Source organism: Phocoena sinus, chromosome 3, assembly GCF_008692025.1.
Source record: "Phocoena sinus isolate mPhoSin1 chromosome 3, mPhoSin1.pri, whole genome shotgun sequence".
NCBI classification, from domain to species: domain Eukaryota; kingdom Metazoa; phylum Chordata; class Mammalia; order Artiodactyla; family Phocoenidae; genus Phocoena; species Phocoena sinus.
Genome location: NC_045765.1, coordinates 21,444,727 through 21,462,420, shown reverse-complemented (window position 1 = coordinate 21,462,420; position 17,694 = coordinate 21,444,727). Strand labels below are relative to the sequence as shown.

General features: G+C 37.0%; 1 protein-coding gene across 3 annotated transcripts in view; it reads left to right on the top strand.

Moving 5' to 3' along the window:
• Window positions 1-35: 35 nt before the first annotated feature.
• LOC116751609 (UDP-N-acetylglucosamine--peptide N-acetylglucosaminyltransferase 110 kDa subunit-like) overlaps window positions 36-17,694 on the top strand; it is a 58,065-nt gene continuing 40,406 nt past the window's right edge. For all 3 annotated transcript variants that reach the window (XM_032627726.1, XM_032627727.1, XM_032627728.1), the window contains exons 1-2: window positions 36-182; window positions 1,814-1,881. The gene's annotated coding sequence lies outside the window, so the exon portion shown is untranslated. The remainder of the gene's footprint in view (window positions 183-1,813; window positions 1,882-17,694) is intronic.

Here is a 17,694-nt window from a genome sequence, read left to right as displayed (position 1 = left end):
CCTCCGGGCGGGCGGGCCTGTGGGGGCGGGGCTCGAGGACTTCTGCGCGCTCGCCGTGCGTCCGCACGCAGACCCGCCTCCCATGACGACGCGGCTTGAGGAGCAGCGCGCAGACCCGCCTCCCATGACGACGCGGCCTGAGTAGCGGTGTCGGCAGCTTCGAGACTAAGGCAGCGCGAAAGGTAGGAGGTGTGGAGAATTTGGGGTTTCCAAACAGCGTTTGCTGACTGATCCAAACGAAAGTGAGACATGGTTGTATCAGCGCATTTTAAAAGTAGTTAAACTCCCGCAAAGTGTCTGTGCTCGCCCCGCCCACGGGAGAGTGTGAACTCCGTGAGGGACGCAGGAAAGGCTGAGTGAACGTCTGCCTGTGGTCCCTTACCTGGTGCACGGGTGTGTGAATTTCTGCGGAGAGCTCTTAGTTTCTGCCGTTTCTGCTGACTCGACACGGTGGTTGGCAAACGGGGACGTGTTCCGTGCATTCAGGAGATGATCGTGGTTACTAATAATCACTTTGTTTTGTACTGACACCTCCACAGAGAATTTACTACTGAATATCCACTTTACAGAAGAGAAACTGAGGCGTAGGAAGTGAAGTGACTGAGTAAGAGGAAGGACTCAGACAATTGGTGTTAGTAAATTAAGCCTGCAAGGAGGCCGTTAGGCTGCGGTGGCTCTAGCGATGCGGCCGCCTAGTTAAACCAACCAAAATCTAAGCCTGTCAACGCCTCAGGGTGACGAACAGCGCTGAGGACACGCAGTCACAAACCACCAACTAGGCGTTAAAGCCATAGCAAATCACTCGTTTCCTTGTTTTGCTTCTGCCCTTTTGAAATAAACATCTCTGCAGCTCCTGTGGCTGGAGTGCTCCTTACCTCTTCCGCTTTGTGGTGCGTGAAATGAATCTATTTTTGCGCACATAAAGTGTTAAAATTTTAAATATGCCTCAGTTTGTCTTCTAAGATTGGCCGTAGAAGTTGGATTTGTGTCCAGTTTCTAGAGCAGTGGTCGTCCTCTGGTCAGGCCTTAGGCGTTACGTGTACAACGTTCCTCTTCTACCACCACCTTCTGGATGCCTCCACCCACTACCAGCTCCCACGCATCAGTTCTCCTAGATGTGGTCAGCAATGGCTTTTACATGCAGCGTGCTCGCATTATAACATCGCAGACACTCCTCCATCCTCCAGCCAGCGTGTAAAGTGAAACACTGCCATTCCTGTTGAAGAGTCTCTGGTGTGACCACTTTCCCAAACACAGCCACTCCCCAGCTGACCCTGGGTAACCACTCCTCTGAACTTGGTCTCCATCACTGGCATGGATGTCTTTCTATGTAGGCTACATTTTTAAGTATTCTTAAACTGCATATCGTATTCTATTTTGTTTTCTCTTGTTACTTGCTTTATTTAGTGTTATCTTTGCTAGGTTCATCCATGCTGACATGTAAAGATCTGTCTAGTTCATGTACTTTCCTCGCTACGTAGGATTCCCATGTAGGGAAATACAATAATTTATATGTGCATTTTCCTGTTGATGGACATTTAAATTGTTTCGAATTTTAAGTATGATTTCTTTTTAAAAAATTTTATATACTTTTTAAAGGTTACATTACAGTTATTACAAAATATTGGCTATATTCCCTGTGTTGTACAATACATCCTTGAGCCTGTCGTACACCCGGTAGTTTACATCTCTCACTTCCCCACCCCTGTGTTGCCCCCTCCTCCCCCTCCGCACTGGCAACCATTAGTTTGTCCTCTCTATCGGTGACTCTCCTTCTTTTTTGTTATATTCATTCAATTGTTGTATGTTTTAGATTCCATATATAGGTGATATCCTACAGTGTTTCAGAGTTCAAAAGACTCTCACGACAGAAGCCAAAAGGTAAGAGCCATTTTACATTGATAAAAAGCATTTTAATTATGTAGAAGCAGGAAATGAAAAGAAAGAACTTTGCATTACATTTAATAAAAGCTTAGGGAGATCTTTGTGGTATATTAGTGAACTTATTTGTGGAAAGTTAGCCATGTACATTGTGTTGGAGAGGCACCAAGAGTTCAAGAACTCTCACAATTTGAGTACACAATTGCCTTACTTGTAGGCAGGGTGGCAGCCATTTACATAACAATCATTTGGAGGATGTTGTGTTAGTCAGCTCTTGCTGTGATAATGCTTTGGAACAAATCGACCCAAAACTCAGTTCCATAAACAAGAATTTATTTTTCTTGGACCTATTGGCTAGCTGCAGTGGCTCTCTTTTAGACCTCTAGATGGCTGGTTTTGCTCCGTATTTTGGATCAGTTTGAGGTCTGTAACACACATCTTCCTCTGGAGCCCAACTGTGAGGCCGCAGCTCCCAGGCCCTGTCTTCTCACAAAGTTCACTGAAACATAGGAGGTGAGCCCAACTGCACAAGCCCATTTAAGGCCTCGGCTGCTCATTGAAGGCCATCATGTCTGCTCACACTTCATTGGCCAAAACATGTCACAGATCTAGCTGTATTTAGAATATGTGTATTTGTTTAAAGTTGGGTGCCCTCACAGAAGAATATTGCATTTTGGACAGTGTTACCTTAGCATTTTCATTGGCATTTGCAAACGTGATAAACACCGTGTGCACTTTTTCACCTTTGAGAACTTTCTGAAATTGTGGGACCATTTCTATTGGAAAAGAGGAAGGTACACTTTAGAACTCAACTCTAGTTATGGCATTGTTGGGAGAAGAGTTAATGAGATAAGGTCAATACAAGTGAACGATTTGGGATCACATATTCATCATTAACATTAGCATTCTACAGAACATTCCTGGAGAATTGTGATGCTTGCTTTATGTGATTTCTATCATAAATCATTAGAATCTGACCAAGACACTTCAGTGAAACATACATCATACAGCACATCGCATTTTAGTTTTTCCTACCACTCCACAACTTATCATCAATACTTCACCATAACTCAGAAACAGAAAAAGAAACTGAGTGAGTTCATTGTTAGCAGACGGGCTTCACAAGCAATACTAGTGGAAGTTCTTCAAATGATAGCAGACAGTAACTCAAGCCATAAAAACAAAACAAAGAATGCTGACTAGAGCAGTTGTGTAGGGAATTATAAAAGATACTGTAATTTCAAATTTCTTCTCCTTTCTTCTCTTAACTAATTTAAAAAGTAAGTGCCTAAACAATATGACTATATTTGGATTGTTCTCTATATAACATAAAAAAATACCATATATTTGATGATATGGCACAACGAAGGCAGTGAGAACAAAGCTGTGTTAGAATAAAAATGACAGTAGATCATAAGCTGAATCCTCAGGAAGAAAGGAAGAGAACCAGAAATGGTAAATAGATGAACCTGACAAACTCAAAAATATTTATTTGCTCAACTTTCTTCTCTAAGCTCTTTGAAAAAATAAGCTTGTGAGAAGTAATTATTATAATATGTTAAGTATGTAACATATATAAATGTAATAAAAACAAAAAAGAGGGGAAGGCATACAGCTCTATAAGAGTACAGTTTCTGTTTCTATCTGGAACGAACCTAGTAAAAATCTGAAGAGATTCTGAGATGTATTACATAAGCCCTAGTGCAGCCATTACTCAAACAATGTGGTTCAAAACCATTAAAGGAATTACATTTACAGTAGAAAATATCTACTTACTATAAAAGGAAAATGGAGGAACAACAACAATAACGAAAAAACAAAAACATGAGACATGTAGAAAACCAAAGGTAAAATAACAGACATAAATAAATCCTACCATATCCATAATAAAAACTAAATGTAACTGAATTAAACAATACAAGCAAAAGGCAGATATTGTCGAACTGGGTATTAAAAACTGTTTTCTGTAGGAGACACTGCTTGGATTCAAAAGTCTAATGTGTACAAAGTAAAAGGATGAAAAAATATACATCATGCAAATAGCAACCGTAAGCAGTGCTGAAGTGGCTATACTAATACCAGAAAAAATAGACTTTAAAACAAACAAAAAAGTTACTAGATATGAAAAGGGACATTTTATGATAAAGAAAGGGAAGATACAAAAATCTTTAACATATTTGCCCTGAATAAGGTAAAACCAAAGTACATGAAGAAGAAAATACCAAAATCCATGAAGAATTGAAGGAAGAAATAGATAATTGCACAACATTAGGTAGAGGCTTCAGTACTCCACAGTCAATAATGGATAGAACAGTTAGGCAGAAGATCAACAACGATATAGAAGACTTGGACGAGACTATGAATTAACAAGACCTAATAAATGTTTACAGAACACTCAACCAAACAGTAAAATACTCATCCTGCTCAACTACATGTGAAACGTTTTCCAGCATAGATGACATGCTAGGCTGTAAGAGCAGAGATTGAAACCCACATACATTGCTGGTGGGAATGTAAAATGGTGCGGCCGTTTTACAAAACAGCTTGAGAGTTCCTGCAAGTGTTAAACATAGAGTTACCCTGTGACCCAGCAGTTCCACTACTAAATATATACCTAAGAGAAATAAAAACTTATGTCTGCACAAAAGCTTCTACGTGAATGTTCATAGAAGCATATTTCTAAAAGCAAAAGGTGGAAATAATTCGAATGACAACCGGATAAATGAATAAACAAAATGTGGAATATCCATACAATAGAATAGCATTCAGCTCTAGAAAGGAATGATCTATTGATCCGTGTTACAACATGGATGAACCATGAAAGCATTATGTAAAGTAAAAGCAGCCACTCACAAAAGATCACATATTGTACGGTCCCATTTATATGAAATGCCCAGAATAGCAAATCTGTAGAGACAGGAAGTAGATGAGTGGTCGCCTAGGGCTGAGAGGGTTGAGGAGATTGAAGAAAGCTTGTTAATGTGTAATGGGTTTTTTGTGGGGGGACAGAAATCTAAAATTGGATTGTTGTGATGCTTACGCAAGTCTTTTAGTGGTTACACTGAGAACCACTGAATTGTATACAATAATGTGTTGAAATTATGGTATGTAAATTACATCCCAATAAAGCTGTTAAAATTATGATAATTTTATATTTGAAAATTCATCGAAAATGACAAATTCATTAAAATGCAAGCTAACAAGACTAACCCAAGAAAGAAAAAATATCTAAAAACCCTATATCTACTGCAAAAGTTGTTTGTATAATTAAGTACCTTTACAGAAAATGGTTTCCAGGGATAAGTGGCTTTCCAAGTAAATTCTTCCAAATATTTACGGAAGAAATATTGGTAATCTTACATAAAAATCTTCCAGGAAACAGAAAAGTATATATTGCTCAAAATATTTATAAGGCCAACATAAGCTTCAGATCAAAACTAAAAAGAATATTACAAGAATAGAATCACAGGCCAGTTTCTCTTTTGAACATGCATGCAAAATGTGTAAACAGAAGCACAAACTGTATCCATGGTATGTAAAACAATCATATATCACAATCAAAGTAGCTTTATTCTAGTAATGCAAGGTTGGTTTAATATTCAAACATGAAACTGATCCCAGGAATGAATTAGGGTGGGAAAAAAAGTCATTTAAAACAGAAGTCTTGGGACTTCCCTGGTGGTCCAGTGGTTAGAACTTGGCACTTTCACTGCTGGGGCCCTGGGGTACAATTCCCGGTCAGGGAACTAGGATCCTGCAAACCATGAGGCAGGCCCCCCCCCCCAAAAAAAAGGAAAAAAAGAAGACTTAACCAGGAGAAGCACAAGATCGAATAAACATAACAGATAACACCTTATAAAAAGTAGGTGAAGATTATGGAATATTCTAAAATTTTAAAGCAAAAAGAAACATTTAAAGATTCAAGAGGATGTGACAAATATTGTACATAGGCAAAAAATAAAATAAAATATACGGATGATGGGAGCCCAAAAATCCAGATGCCCATGTCCTGTCTCTGAAGATTCTCATTCAGTGGGTTATGGATTTCCTCTATGTTTAAAAACCTACAGGTGTTATAAAGCAGAAACTAACACACCATTGTAAAGCAATTATACTCCAATAAATATGTTAAAACACAACAAAACAAACCTACAGGTGATTCTGATATGATTCACAGACAATGTAAAGCTTCTGCTTTACAGGAAATAATACCAGATTATTTTGTTATTTTATAGTTATAGTAACAGGTTGTACTATTGACCGGTAAGTCTGATGTCAAAATGCACTCCCCACTAGGGATATGAAAGGAACTAATAGTCTGTACGGCTACTTGGTGGCAGCATGCATGCATTGCAAGGGCAATTATTGTAGGAATCCAAATGAGTGGAACATTTTAGAATTGGAAGACTACATACAGATCATCTAGTCAAGCTTCCAACTATTATAGTCGTGAAAACTAAGGCCCATATAAAAGAAATGATTTCTCTCCAAAGAGCGTTAGTGAAAGAGTATGAAATTAAAAATATCTCTGAACTTTTAATTTAGTGCTGTTTTTATTAATCTCATGTATTAGCTTAAACTTCAGTGTGACAGATTTGGAATTGAATTCTTGCTCAAATTACTGATTGCGTGCCTTTTAGTAAGTTACTAAAACACTTTTTTTTTTTTAATAGATTTATTTCTGGCTGTGTTGGCTCTTCCTTGCTATGCGCGGGCTTTCTCTAGTTGCGGTGAGCGGGGGCTACTCTTTGTTACGGTGTGCGGGCTTCTCATTGTGGTGGCTTCTCTTTGTTGCTGAGCGCGGGGTCTAGGTGTGTGGGCTTCAGTAGTTGTGGTTCACGGGCTCTAGAGTGCAGGCTCAGTAGTTGTGGCACATGCTCTTAGTTGCTCCGTGGCATGTGGGAGCTTCCCGGACCAGGGCTCAAACCCGCGTCCCCTGCACTGGCAGGCAGATTCTTAACCACTGCGCCACCAGGGAAGCCCTACTAAAACACTTTTAACTTCGCTTTTCACATATGTAAAATGGTGAGCCTTGGCTGATATAGAGTATGAGATAACCTAGCACTGTTCTTAACACATACACGTAGTTAACATTTTTTGGCTCTCATCCCTCTTAAACAGCCTCTATCCTCTTAACAATGAAAGTGTGTTTCAGCTAGCAAAGCACCCCAGAGCTGACCACATTCTGGCAAGAGATATAGGATTCTTTTTCTTGCTGGTGGTTCTTTATACCTGATGTTTGAACTGCACTGAAACATGAACATCTCTTGTTTATACTGTATTAATGGATTGATGGATTTGATAATTTGATAGATGAATTTTAAAAAGTAATATGCAGGAATTGAGCTGCCTTACTCTCAAGAAATATAATTTGATAGTGTTGGCTAAAACGATAAACAGTGTTTGGACAGGGAGTCCATATTGGATGTGAACTACCTGTACTCCCATTCGTCTATTAAAAACAAATAGAATCCTTTCAACATCTGTTTTAAAGGGCAGTTATTTCCTTCTGACTCATTTAAGTTACCTGCAAGAAAAAGACAATCTCCTGAATCCTTGCTTAAAAGGCTTATAATATAAAGCAGATAATTTTTTGCAACATTTCCCAAACTTTTCATTATCAAATTGGCTGAGGCTTCTCAACGATTATCATTTCACAACAAGATCTCCATTTTCACCTTTTTTACAAGAATTGGCCTCGTAGATGTGCCCTTAAAACAGAGCTTCACTCGCAACTTGTTTTCAATTTTGTATTCAAACAGTATGAAGAAAACAAGATCAGGGAGTTCAGCCGTAATAGTGAATGGATTACTGATACATGCTACATCATGGATGCAACTAAGTGAAAGAAGTCAGGCACGAAAGGCTCTATATTGTGTGGTTCCATATTTATGAAATGTCCAGCAGTGGCAAATCCATACACACGGAAAATATTATACATTAGTGGTTTCCAGGGGTTTGGAAGAGAGGGAAATAGGGAATGACTCCTCAAAATGGGTGTATGTTTCCTCCTGGGGTGATGAAAATGTTTTGTAGTTGGACAGTGGTGATAGTTGCACAACATTGTGACAGTAGTAAATTCCACAGAATGGAACAGTGAATTGTAAAATGATCAAAATGGTGAATTTTGTGTTATGTTCATTTTACTACAATAAAAAGGAGAAAGAATTAGGGAAAGACTTAGAGTTTGGGAAACTAAGGTGAACTGGTCAAGAAAAAGACAGCTCTACTGTTCGGTGTTCTCTCAGCTCTCCCAGTGCATTAATCCTCAGCAAAAAGTAGCCTGAACTTGTCGATGATAGTCATTCAACACAGTCCAGGGAAAAGTAAATAAAATAAAACCCAACTCCTCTTCTTTAGCACATCTATGAAAGGTTAACTTGCTGCTCAGCCACGTGGACATTCATGAAGACGTTTCACTTTAGGTGTCCTCTACTTCAGTACTTTACTCACAGCTCATTCACACATGTAGGCAACAGCATTCCTTAATTGGATGGAATCTGCAGTGCTGGTTGTGATCGGTCTCATGAAAAGAAGAGGGAAGGAGGAAAAGCCTCCACATTGACTTGGTGGTCTTGACGAAATGGATGCAGGAGACAGCTTGAGTGTCAAACTGGAAACTGTTATTTTCCTTTTCCTTTTCTTTTTATCTTTCCTATCAGGTCTTCTGCCCACTTCCCACGCCCTTCTTTCAAACAGGAAAGACACTAATTAGCTGCTTTTTTGTGTTTTTGGTAAAACACCTATTGTTTTGCGTTTCTTGTTGTTCGGTGAACATTATTGTTTTTACTGCCAAATGAGCTTCAGTGGTTGATGTAGGGGGTCTCTTGGGAACTTAACTTTTTCCAGTTTAAGTGGAAAAGCTTTTTTGTTTGAATTGGCTTTTACTGGGTGCTTCAAGGTTTGCTCTTGGCTCTTTGAAGGGGGACTGAATAGCACTGTGTTTCCTTTGAGGTTCCAATGAATAAAGGATCCTATGTCCTGGGCACTTTTTGTTGATTTTGCTGTGTGTCCTCTCTAGTAGCCGGATGCAGATTCCAGGAAAATGACATATTAATGAATATAAGTAATCTAATATTTTTACAATTTGCTTTGGCCATACTCCTGGTCTTATTCTACTTGTAGCAGACGGCTTTAAAGAGCATTAGCTATGTATATATTAAAAATAATATAAATATACCAATATTAAATATTATATTGATGTATAAATGTAATATACTAATATTTATATTAGTGTATAACAGTTATGTATTATATTAATATATATTTTTTGCCTAGCATATATTATATACAAAACATGAGTAATGAAGTGTATTTCTATGGTTAATATGTTCATAATATTAATATGATATATCCTGTAATATTGATTATAAAACAATTATATCATAATATATAAATATATATTATTATCTGATATAATACACTATAGTTAATATATTCTATATAACAATATAGATGTATTAGTATAATTGTATTATATAATATAAATATAATACATATATAAAACTATATATCTTTTAGTTATACATTACACATACGAGTATGCATAGCTATTTATAATTTTATTTACATAGGAATCTGGTCATCATAACAATTGATGTAAAAATATGCAATATTTTTCAATCAAATGGCCTTAACCTCACTACCTACACATAACTACTTTTAAAATCTTGAACCCTGTCTAACTCATGCTTCAGTATCTCTCAACCAGCTTTTCTACACATGCACGTAGACACACATTTATACACGATATATATGTATACTACCAGTTTTCAGTTCAATGTATATAAATATATAATATATGATTATATTCCTGTGTATGTATACAAATATAAATCAAAGGTATGTGTATAGGTATGTATTTCATATGTTTATATAAATATATCATACAAATAATGTATGTGTAGATAAATACATGACTGTATACATACATACACAGAAATATACTTATTTAAACAAAAGGGACCTAAATAAACATAGTTCTCTAAGAATAAAAAGTTATGTCTCACTGTTTCAATAACAGTTTATAGTTTTCTACTGTATGTGCTTCTATAATTGTTATGAACATTTCCCATTTTGTTGAATGTTAAGTTGTTTTAATTTTTTGCCTTTTTTTTGTTTTTTGTTGTTTCTTTTTTGGTACGTAGGCCTCTCACTGTTGCGGCCTCTCCCGTTGCGGAGCACAGGCTCCGGACGCACAGGCTCAGCGGCCATGGCTCACGGGCCCAGCCGCTCCGCGGCATGTGGGATCTTCCCGGACCGGGGCACGAACCCGTGTCCCCTGCATCGGCAGGCCGGACTCTCAAGCACTGCGCCACAGGTAAGCCCAGTTTTTTGCCATTATTAATGAAGTTCTGAAGAATACGGTGGGCAAGATTACTTGAAAAACTCTCCTAAAGGAAATGGGTTAGGTATGCTAGGTTAAATGTACACAACTTATTTTTAAGTGCGTGGTTGATTTTGGAAGTGTGCAGTCGAAATTTCCAGGACCCATGAAGGAAGGGTGGTACATGTGTAAGAGTTATAGCTCTATGAAGAGTGGATTGAAGATCTTGATAGCTTAGAACAGAAGCTGGAAATCCTGTTTTTATGGAGCCAAATGGCAAATATTTTAGGCTTTGTAGACCAAAGAGGCAAAATTGAGGATATTATTTAGGTACTTAGGTAACCATTTAAAATGTTACCAGTTAAAACGTGAAAATTATTCATAGCTCATAGGCCATAAAAATAGGCAGCTGTCTGGATTTGGAATACAGGCCGTAGTTGAATGACACACCTGGTATAGAGACTTGTTTTTAAACGGCCATGACCACATGGGAGGCAGGAGGTAAGACTCCATCCCTACTAGATGGGAAGTGAAAACTAAACCTATCTATGCCTAGCTTCACCTTTAATGAAAGGGTGTGCCAGGAGGAAAAAATATCTGCTGGCAAAGGGAGACTAAGACCAAATTCTCTTGGCCTCTGCTCTGGGTAGGAAACAGGTAGGAAATCTTGAGAATTTCTGAAACCGCCGATCTGTGTTCACAGTGTTTGGGTTGCAAATTTATTTGCGGTCTTGCAAACAGAAGCCAAGAAATTAACTTAAAATGCTCCCAAATCGGTGGTATTCCAAACACAAAACTAAAACCCTTTCTGGAGAGGCAGACCCTCAACACAGGCCTATAGCGTTCCACAGATAAAGTTTAGCTAAACGTGAGCTCATGATCTAAATTTACACAATAATGAAGAAATCAGCTACAAGTGGAGAGAATCAGCAAAACAATCAATACCAGAATTAAATTCCCAAGGCCATCCATCAGATGTTGGAATAATCAGGTGCCAGGCAGAAAATATACATAAAACTAGAACTGAAACAAGGAGCAAGGATGTTTTAAAAGACTGGGTAGGATCTTTCAAACATTTTTAAAGTACATGTCATTGATAAAGCTAAAAACTCGAAGGTCGTGTAATACAGCAGATTAATCGTGGAGAAGAGAGAAATTATGCTGTTTTTTCCTGCCTAATTATATAAGTTGATTTATCTTAAAAAAATACACAGTATTTTAAAGACTTATTGGCTGTAAAATAAGTTAAGGGTATTTCAAAGGGCTTCTCTGCAAAGAAAGGTGAGAAGTAGCAAAACACAGAAAGTCGAGGGGAAAAAATGTCAATATATACATTGCTATAGGGTGAACTAAGCCTTAGGCCAGCAACTATGAGGAGGAGCTGACCCTTAGATACGTACAACTAAGCTGGAACCTTCAAAAAGTTCAACTATTTATAAGTAAAAAGATTTATTAAAATGAATAACCAAGTGTTTTAATTGACATCAGAAGAGTAAATCAATAAACCCTGAGAACATAGAAAAATAGACAATAAAGATATGAGCAGAACTTAATAAACAGAAAAAGTATAAAATTGAGGTGATTTAGTAAGTCAAAAGAATATTCTTTGAAAAGATTTAAAAAAACAAATTTTGATTAAGCAAAACAAAAACGTAAGTAAATAATATACAGAAAGAATCAGGACAATCTTATAGCAAGAGAGTACAAACAGAGAATATATGAAATGCCAGTAAATTTGAACATTTCTGTAAAGTGGACAATTTCTAGCTCCTAAAGTTTACCAAAACTGACACAAGAAGAAATTTGTAGCTGGAGTTCTTGCACCAGTAAAGGAATTAAGTCAATAGTTTACAATCTTTCACCAAGAAACTACCAGACCCGGCCAGATCATTTGGGAGGTGAATTCTATCAAACTTCTGTTAAACAGATAACATCAATATTAACAAAGAAAAACTTCTAGAGAGTAGCAAAGGAAGAATGCTCCTTTATTCATCTTATGAAGTCTATATAATCCTAATACTGAAAACAGATTAGGACTGTAAGGAAAAAAGAAATTTACAAGTCAAATTTACTTGTAAATATAAAAGGAAAAATTTTAAACTATGATATTAGCTACCCAAGTTCACTAGAGTAAGAAAAAGCATGAGCAAGTTAGGTCATCCAATGAATGAAAAGGTAGTTTAATGTCAGAATATGTATCAATAGATTGAAATCACACATTTTATTTCTTTCATCTGTCTCTTTAAAAATTGGTAAGTACTTATATTGATCTCTCTTGTAGTCGGCACTGTGCCAAGTCACTTACATATTACTCCCTTTAAACCTTCTATCATCCCTGGGGGAAAGTTTCTATTTTGCTATCCATTTCTTAGCTAAGACTCTAACCCCCAGGAAAGTAAAGCAACATTTGTAAGTTTTTGTGGATGGTCAGTGACGGGACCAGTACAGGAACATCCAAAGTCTGTGCTTGGCAACAGTGCCCCATGTTGACACTCACATTACAGATGAAAGGAAAGGAACCATGCACTTACATTATAGATTAATACCCACATAACAGGTTAAAGGAAAAAGAAACATGTGCTTCTCTCAAAAGTTGTAAAGAAGGCATATCCATTTCTAAATATATTTCCCAATTTCTTTTGCTTGTTTTCTGACCTTTGTAGTGCATTTTGCCATGAGGAAAATTTTAATTCTTATATAATTAAGTGTATCCTTTTTCTTTGTATCTTAGAAAGGTATTCCTCATGAATAATTTATTTCAAGTCTCCCAGGTTTCTGATACTTTTACACTTTCATTATTTTTTAACTTTAACTCGTTGCTGTATCTAGAATTTAGTGATTCTGTGATAGCTATATTTTCCCTCTTTTGTTGACTAATATTTGCTGATCCAAAACGTGAATTTTATTTTAATCTCATTTCCCTTATGCTCTTGCATCTAATTTTAAGATGCTTTCTATTCCACTGGTTGTTTTGTCTATCTAAATCAAAATGCTACCTTAAAATAATGTAATTATAATATAATAAATGTCAGTAGTAAACAGAATACAATATATAATAAATAACATAATATAAAATAACAAAATATAATTTACCATACACAAGGTCAAAGGAGAGCAAAACTATACAATCACTTGAAATATCGCCCAAAAGAAATTTTATAAAATTCAATATTCATTTGTAATTTAAAGAAAGAGTAAAATAGGGATTGATGAATGCTTCCAAAATAAGAAGAAATTATATGTCTAAAAGAGAAAGAGGTAAGTGGTAGACTTAGTAACACTGGCAATAAATGCAGGACAAGATGAGGATGCCTGATAAAATGTTAAAGAAAAAGTATTATGTAACATTGTTTTTGCAGCACTGATGAGTTCAGTGAAAAGAGAATCTCATAGAAAAGAGTATCTCGTTCTTCTTAATGTATGTACACTTGTCCATTGCATGAACATAACAGCTTATTTAACCAATATGTTACTGATCTGCATCTGGATTTCTAGGTTTTCATGGAATTTTATTATGCACAGTTGTTTCAAACACTAGGACTTCCTCTTATGTTTATAATCTTTTGAAAGAAACAATATCTCCACAGATGATTTATGTGTGCTGGCTGCTAGCTGACTTTGGGTACTTCTCAGTTCTTCCCTTTACCTTCCTAGTCAATATGAAAAGGGAAGGCAAGAAGGTCTCCTGTTTAGAGACTGTAAAGATAGGTCTTGGTGATAAAGTCTTGGTGGTAAAGGCTAAAAGTATTAACCCAGAACAAATGTTTTTCCAGCTGTAACTGTGTGTGATTCCCTTGGCTTGATTCCGTAGAGGACGTAAGACAAGACTGTAGAATCTGCCTCAAAGTGCTTCCAGTAGGATGAGCTAAGTCAAGTATGGTGGCATATCTATTCAAGACAAAATATCACGTCTCCTTTTCTCTCCTGGCAAAACTTGGTGGAGTGAATGTAGAAGTCACTGTATGCTTTAAATTAAAGCAACACAATAAATCTTGTATTGGAAGGTGCTTATTCTGGTCTCTTTGTGGGGACGAATTGGAAATTGTCTAGAAGAAGGAAAATTAGGTTAACCAAAGTTAAACTCATAAATAATTGAGCATTAATTAAATATCTGTGGTCTATGTTTCTCTTTGATCATAATTTCTCCCAATTTATAGACCTCTTTTGATACCTGATTAATCCTTGTCAAAGATGCAGTTAACCATGATTATTACTGTGTATTAGGTTTTGCCTGGGCCCCGAAGAAACTATCCTAAATCACCAGCTATGATTGTCACTTGATTTCCTCACAGAGAACAGTCAGAACTCCTTGTCTTAAGTGGCTTGGGATGAGAAACTAGTTAGTCTCTTAGATACTGTTAGAGGACCCTACAGAGCCCATTGGTGAAAGTTTGGAAAACACTGGGCTTCTTAAAATTGATTCTTGTAGTGCTTCAGGAAGATCACTGAACCAAAAGGATAACGGTGTTTCTGGTTCTGTTGTTAGTGCTCTCCATGGAAACATTGCTGAAGCTTCTGGACTCAATTTCCTTCCCCATGTGTGAATGTCACTGAAAAGATCCAACTCCATTCTGTCCCCATGTAACTTCAGAAACTAAGCAAAATGAAGACTCAAAATTCATTTCAAATAATGAAATGAATATAACGTAGAATGGAACTGGGAAATACCTGGTTTAAATTCTGGAAAGTACCAACTCTACAATTCTGGATAAGTTGCTTAATCTTGCTTAGTCTAATTTAATGCCCATCTCACAGGATGTTATGATGATTAATTTAATATCTTTGTATAACATACAGTGTTATATAATTTCTTCTTGTTTTTCCTTGAGTAAATTCATATCCTTAAGCAACTCACTGTAAACAACAGTTACTTACTTGCTTAAATTACTCTTATCTTCTATTATCAGCTGAATTGTGTCCTGCTCAAGTTAATATGTGGAAGTCTTAACCCCCAATACCTCGTAATATGACTGTATTTGGAGATAAGGCCCTTACATAGGTAATTGAGGTCAAATGAGGTCAAATGGGTGGGCTCTAATCCAATATGACTGGTGTCCTTATAAAAGAAAATATTAGGACACAGACATGCACAGAGAGAAGACCATGTGAAGACAAAAGGAAAACATGGCATCTACAAACCAAGAAGAGATACTTGAGAAGAAATCAATCCTGCTGACACCTTATGTCAGATTTCTAGCCTCTAGACCTGTGAGTGCATATCTGTTCTGTTGTTTAACCTCCTGTCTGCTGTTTAACCTCCTCAGTCCCTGGTACTTTGTCATGGCAGCTCTAGGAAACTAATACAACTTTTTATGGCCTCCTTGTCTCAAGTTGAAAGTTCAATATTTGGCATCATAGCTAGGAAACAAAAATATCATCTACATTCCTTGTTGTAGTCTTTCTTCCCCATTCTCATTGCTAGTAATTTCCATATTTGGGTCTGTTTTCTGTGCCTTGTAAACGAGCGTTACGCTCATTTCTGGTCCTACTGCTAATATACAGTAAATGTGCAGATACTGAATAGATTTTGGAGAAGTGCAACATATAGTTGGCACATGTGTGTATGTGTGTGTATTCATATAATTTATAACTTTTTCTCTATTTTTTCCCTTTGGTGTGAGCTAAGATTCTCTGCTTTTGTGACGAGTACTCCTGAATACTAATCCCTGAATTTAATTCACCAAAATAATAATAATATGGGGAAAGAGAGAGTGATAGAGGGAGAAGAACAAACAATCAGGCAAGGCAGTACTGTGAATTATTAGGGTCTTATAATAAGATTATGTTAGTCTAAAGGAAATGACCATAAATATCATCAGTGAGCCAGTTGGTCTTTACTGGCTGCTAGACACATCCCTGAGTTCTGTTCTTAGTCTCCAACTGTATGATTACTACTGTCTGGAAGTATTATTTGAACAACTAAAGTCACTTAATGGAAAAGGAGTATGTCTTTAGGAGAATCAACAGTAATTTTTCTATCTGATTAAAAAGGACTGTTGACTGTCTGGAAACCTCAGTCCATATTTGTAAGCAGGAAAGCATTGGCTATTAAAGTGGATGATGTAAAGAGATGAGCAGAAACTTTGGCGATAGGTATACCTGGATTTAATTCTCACTTCTACCGCTTGGCAGCTGGATAGCCTTAGGCAAGTTTCATACCTTCCTGAAGTTCACTTATTCAGTCTGTAAAATGGCATAATAACTTATTATAGCATCCTTTTAGGAATTTTAAATCAGTTCTTGAATAAAAGTACACAATATATAGACAAGTATGGATTCCTCATAGGTGTTTGACCTTTCATTTCTCCAGTATCCCACCAGCATCAAATAAAGAAAAATACTTTTAAAAATTACGATATTTCATTGTTCTAAAGTTAAAGCCATAAAAATAGAAATATCAAATGGCCTACTATCATATCATTAGAAGGAAAAAAAAAACGGTGTTCATGAGAGTCCCATATTAGAATACAAGTTTTCCTTAGGTACCTGTTCATGTATGCTATTCTGCTCTTTACAATAAATAATTAAATTTAAAAGACTTAATTCCTCACCTTTAAGACCTTTAGTTTACAAATACATATTGACCTATGCTAAACTTTATACCAACCCATGCTAATGAATTCAGTACAGAAAACAAAAAACACTGCACTCAAGCAACTACATATATATATATATATATATTACTTAAATGCATTTATCCTACCATGTCTCATAAAGCATTGTGGTATCTCAGCGGATACAGACATCAAATATAATGGCAAAAGCACTTAATATAAACAGGGCCAAGGAAACATAGAAGATGAGAAAGATGAGGGAAATGTGAACAGGAGGACGTGTAGTTAATCGAGTTGTATGTTTTGACCTTAGATTCTCTGTGTGGGGACTTCCCTGGTGGCACAGTGGTTGGGAATCCGCCTGCAGTGCAGGGGACATGGGTTCGAGCCCTGGTCTGGGAAGATCCCACATGCCGCGGAGCATCTAGCCCGTGCGCCACAACTACTGAGCCTGCGCTCTAGGGCCAATGAGCACAACTACTGAAGCCGCGTGCCACAACTACTGAAACCCCAGCGCCTAGAGCCCGTGCTCTGCAACGAGAGAAGCCACGCAATGAGGAGCCCGCATACCACAATGTAGAGTAGCCCCCACTCGCCCCAACTGGAGAAAGCCCATGTGCAGCAAGAAAGACCCAACACAGCCAAAAATAAATAATAAATAAATTTATTTTTTAAAAAAAGATTCTCTGTGGATGAAACAACATGTAAATAATTGGTTACAAAGCCACATTTTTGAAGGTGCCAGACTGCACATTAACAGTCTGACACAAAGGGACAGCACAGGAAAACTATTCAAACAAAGATTTTTAAATCTTTGCAGTTTGAAACCTTTTAGAGGCAAGTATAATGAGCTCGACACACATTTCAACACTCAACATGTTAATCACATGTTCAAAGTATGTCTCAAAGTCATTGGAAATAGTTGCTGTCCCT